Source organism: Scomber japonicus, chromosome 2, assembly GCF_027409825.1.
Source record: "Scomber japonicus isolate fScoJap1 chromosome 2, fScoJap1.pri, whole genome shotgun sequence".
In the NCBI taxonomy this organism is placed as follows: Eukaryota; Metazoa; Chordata; class Actinopteri; order Scombriformes; family Scombridae; genus Scomber; species Scomber japonicus.
In genome coordinates, this window is record NC_070579.1 from 20,633,212 (window position 1) to 20,638,726 (window position 5,515).

At 37.3% G+C, this 5,515-nt stretch overlaps 1 protein-coding gene across 2 annotated transcripts in view; it reads right to left on the minus strand.

Annotated features, from left to right (window-relative positions):
* Nucleotides 1-632, minus strand: part of rbm47 (RNA binding motif protein 47) — a 31,746-nt gene extending 31,114 nt beyond the window's left edge. Inside the window, exon 1 of one of the 2 annotated variants that reach the window (XM_053339197.1) lies at nt 360-632. The gene's annotated coding sequence lies outside the window, so the exon portion shown is untranslated. Of the gene's footprint in view, nt 1-353 lie in introns of both variants that reach the window. The other variant, XM_053339208.1, reaches the window with a different exon arrangement.
* Between the last annotated feature and the right edge of the window lie 4,883 nt (nt 633-5,515).

Here is a 5,515-nt window from a genome sequence, read left to right on the forward strand (position 1 = left end):
ACTGTCAGCATGAGGATGACAGAAGACATCGCTGATTTCTAAAGGGGGAGATCTGAAACTGTCTGTTATAAACAGTGTTTTTGAAGGGGTTCCTGCTCTGAACCTGAACTGAAAGTAAAATGGTGAAGTTCATCTCTAACGACACCGGCTCAACCGGTGTTTCTAATTCTCCTCCTTCATATTTCTTTACCTTTTTTTCCCTACCCACCCACTCACTCTTTATTCTCTTTCTTTTTTGACAATATGGTGCTTGTTTGATCATGTAGAGCAGCTTCAACCCATTCATCTCTCATTCAACATTGTGTTTGTTTGTGTATGTAAGTCTGTGTGTGTGTGTCTGTGTGTTTGCCTACCTGAACTCCTTGCAGAAAGTGGCATAGGCTGGACCATACACTTCCTTCTTCCTGCTCTCAGGTGCGACGTCTTCGTGACAGCCTGTTGTCATGGAGACATAAAGAGAGAGAGACAGAGTCGTAGTGAATGCTAACACACGCAGTCAGTCAACTGACATGAAGACAGAACAGAGAAGTGAGGAAGCTGGATTTCTGTTTAGAGTAACAACACACACACACACACACACACACACACACACACAGATGCATACATACAGATAAAGTCCCCGTGCACTTTCACACACTCCTGAACACACAGTAGGGAACTTGTTAGTATAGGAAACTGAGATTGAGTCAGACTTGCTCACACAGAGAAATAACGTTTCAACACAGCGGCTGAACTCCGGCTGGGAGGAGGCCAGAGCCGTTGGACGTGTTGCTCAATACGTTTTTACTTTAATGCTTACTTAACAGATCTCACAAACCTTGCATAAAAGTGTGCAAATACAGAAGCATATACAACACTGAGTAAAGTTACTACATACAGCCTGTCAAGTTCATGACTTAAAACAACCCAAATCTTTATTATCATCACAGGTGGAGGTAGTAAAGTTGTTTATTAGTGTTTAATCATCATCATTTGATTATATAGTAACAGTATAGAGGCAGATACATGCAAGTGTTTTGTGCTTATTTTAGCTAATGTACAGTAAAACACAGCATGTTTACTCATTATTACTGCTGTCTATTTTTTCCTGTACTACCACAGTACCATATAATTTCACACAACATGTATTACTACTGTTTTCCAATCATTTCCTAACAGTATGAAAATCAACTTGCAGAGACTTGCTTAAGGTTGGTAATCCATCACAGTGGGGCTCACGTCTGGTTTTATCTATGTTATGTTGTTGCATGTTGATACAGTTCAAATGGTTGAATGTGATCTGCACTATAAAACTGCGCCACTGACAACAACCTTACTTTGATGTGAGACTAATGTAAACCAGGAACTTCCTAAAAGACTGTTTAAATGTCTAAAAGACAGCAATGTAGAGTAAATATTAATAGGGTTGTACTAAAAGGACTAAAATATGCTGCAACAACAAAAAAAAAAAACTAAAAAAAAAATCTCCTTAACGTCTGGCGCAATCATTGCTCAGTTCAGTTCAGTTCAGATCTTTATTGACCCACAAGAGGAAATTCTTTTACCAGTAAACAAACACAAAAGCATAAACACAATAAAAACAAAGCAAGACAATAAAAGACATAAAAACTGCCAGTGCTGTCTGAGAAATCAATAGGCAGTTCATAAGAGTAATTATTGATTATTGGGATAAATGAAAACGTGCACAGTTTTTGGAAATCTGTAGAGGGCAAGATGGCAAATTCCTAAACAGAGGATGGTCTGGATTTGATAGAATGGAGGCTGAGTTTGTGCGCTGCTTTATCAGTGTTTCCTAACTGATTCTTGTTTCACAAATTTATATTAAAAAAACAACAAATCAGTGAGAATGTAGGACTGATTCTATGATGGATCTGTAAAATAACACCATTTAACACCATTTTAAACATTTAACCTTTACAGAAAATACAGCCTTTATGGTCCCTTCATACAATTTCACAATTTCTACTAATTGTAATTTAACAATAGTCTGGGAAGGTGGAAGTGATGTTTATGATGTTTAATAAAAACATTTAACAGTAACGAGATGTTTGTTGTTAAAATGCAAATTGTGTTAATGCTAACCAATTATTTAAAATAGATTTAAAACCATACCTAAAACAGAAGAGTTGGTAAAAGTGACTATTATAGTTGATGCAACAGTAGTTTAATCAAGTAATATATCATATAATATAATTCATATGCTGACTTTAGAAAAGTTGGTGGAACGCTTTTTCTTTTAGGCTCAACTCAATTTTCAATCTGACAGGTCACTAAACTAACAAAAAATGCTCATAAAATGTTGAATTGTTTTGCGTTAAAGTTGCAGCCTGTGGTGACGAAAATGAAGTGAATTTGAAAGTGCCAAAAACTGCAGTTCCTCAAATGGCCACTTGAGGCTTGCTCCAAATGTAAGTCAGTCCCCATAAACACCCGTGTAAAAATGCACAACTTCACAGCAGAAATGAACATGTTTATAGCCTGGTACAAAAACAGTTTTGGTCTGTACAGTTAATTTCCTCATTCATGACAACTGCATGGTTGTGCATTTTCACATACGGCACCTGTTTAAATAAAGGCTTAAAATTATGCATAATTAACGGAGTGGCTGCTTTGACTGAGACATAGGTGCTCTCACAGGCAAGTTGCTACCACAGTATCAATGTTTGTTGGTTAACCTGCTTAGTATAACATGAGATTCAATTAGTATAGGTGTAGCCGTAGCCATTTCAGTGTGTTTTCAGTTCATAAAAGTATACTAACGTGTTGGTCACCTTAAAAAGTCTTGGAGTTGGATGTTCATTTTTTTCCGGTAAGTACATTTTGATCTAATGTTGTCTAGCTAGTTTTTCGCCATCAAAAAATTGGCATTGCCATCAGCATGATCAAAGATAACCATAAACTGTAAATGCAGTGTGCTAACAAAGCTAGCAGCTAGCATTAGTATCAGGTCCACCTACTCATCCAAACATGGTCATTTTTGGTTACAAAAATCCAAGATGGCGAAAGCAGGAAACAGGAGTCCACTCCGTGACATCAAACCATTGGTTATGGGTGACGTCATGGTAACTACATCCATTATTCTTTACAGTTTATGGTTGCGTTTAGACTCTAATATTGGTGCAGTTTTTGCTATAGGCCAACAGTAACTGTTTGAATACAGTCACTTTAGCAAACTCTGGACTAAAGAAAGCGAAGAAAGCTTTCTGTGATAAGGTAAGGTAAGGTAACTTTATTTGTACCCGAAGGTAGATTTGATTCACAGTTAAAGTGATTTGGCTTCATCCTAACAAAACAAACAAACAGGGTTAAGTGTCATCAGTGCGTCCTTTCAACACACTGATGGCACTTTACCCTTATTATTGTATTTATACTGCTGTAGTATAGATACAATAAGCTATACTGCAGCAGACTTCGATTCATGAAGATTTTGATTGTGAGTATCAGGAAACTGAAAGCAGTTAAAACCATCATTATTTTTATCATTTATATCTGTGCTTTTCATACTGTGACATATTCAAACTAACAAAACCACAAAAATATGAGCCAAATTGCAATAAACCGGAATTACTACACACACTTGCAGACGTGAACATGCAACCTTTTCACTGCGTACACTTTTCAGCTGGATGCCATCGTTTTCTGCTTGACTATACTAGTGCTGCAGACTGAAGGCACAGTAACATCATTACTCCAACTTTACAAAATAAGCATTACAAGCCTCCATGATAATTACAAATGTTAATATTTCAATGGAAGTAACAACAAAGCACAAGGTGTAAACAAAGCAAACTCTTCACATAATACGCAGCTCCCACCCTGCCCTGGTTGCAACACAATAGACAGAGAGACCTGAGACACAGACAGCAGAGATTCCCAGGAAAACACTCCGCTGATACTCCAAATGCATGACAATGACACACAAAGAGACAGGGCCGTGTATCCATTCACCTGCAACAAGTGGGCCCAATCAAGGCATCACACACTGCAAAGAAATCTGAGAAAGGAGGAAAATTTGGATCATGTTACTATTATATCTGCTACTGAACTGGATTTATGATGTCAACTCAAGTGTGTGTGTGTGTTGGCTTGTACTCTGTGTTTGTAGCCTTGCTGTGGATATTGGATGTTTGAATGTCAATCTGTAACATAGTGTAACATTTCCCAAACTCTCTGTTTCTCTCTCCTGTAACACAAATGAGATTGCTTACAGAAACTGGCTGTGATGTCTGTTCATGTGATTTTGCACAAAAGCTACATTCTCCACTTTGCAACAAAAGTTAAAGCAATGGGGTACTGTGCGTGTGTGTATCTGGCGTGCATGCGTGTGAGTTCATGTGAGACGTGGGTCTAATAGATTATAATTGGATCTTAATGTGTGAAAAGTGCCTTGAGATAAGTTTGGCACGATATACTGTAAATAAAATTGAATTGAAAAAAATTAAATTGGATGTATGAGTAAGATCAAACCCAACTCGATGAGAAAAGCAAACCTTCTCTCACACCCAACCACAATAAATGTATTATATGACCAAAAGTATGTGGACCTACTTGTAAAGCAGCTAATTAGCTTAGCTTAGCATAAAGACTGAAAACAGAGGGAAACGGTTAGCCTGGCTCTGTCTAATAGAATACCCCCAAATTAACACCTAATATCTAGTTTATTTAATAAATATATTAAAAAAAACTTTATAAAACAATTCAATGGGACTATTTCTTGGCTGGATGCAGTGAGCTCCTGCTTGTTGCCTAGCAACCTTGTGGCGACAGTCAGTGCACCCAGCCAAGAAATAGTCATACAAAAAACTCGACACACAACTAATTATTACAGGTAATTTCTATACACAAAGCTACTATAATATGTACTTTTCTGAACAATGTATGAAATGACAGTGAGTAATGTGAGCAATGTCGCTCATACTGATGAACCTACATCAGCCCACTCAGCAGCTCCATTCAGCTTTACAGAGCTTTACCGTAAATTGTAGGTCATTGTTTTGCTTACCAGTCTGCAATTTTACCGTTGCTCTCACCACTCTCATAGTTACATTTTCAGCCACAGCATGCAACTGAAACTCCAAGAGAAAGCTCTAAAAACCAACTGTACACCACCTAGCTGATTATAGTGGAGCATTTAGCAGTTGAAGACAGAAATATATTTCTTTCAGGAGTTTGTAGACCAGAAATAGCTCAACGATAGTTACTATTGGACTTACTATTATTAGAGGGACAGAAAAAATACTCCAAATGAACAATAATGTTGCGCTGTGACTGCTGGATGTGTAAAATACTGTTGGTAACAAGTTCAACAACTTAAAAGGTGATATGACATTTAGTCAGAACTTGTTTCCACTGCCCCCTAGTGGCCAAGTATAAGCACACAAGATATAATGTGTTTGTGAATTTAAGAGGTGTTGGTAGGCAGATTTTTATTTCTATTTCTAAGTATGCTAATTGTCTCAAAGCTGGATTCATAGAGTGGTATTAATCGTCTTCTCTAAATTTGATGACAAACATA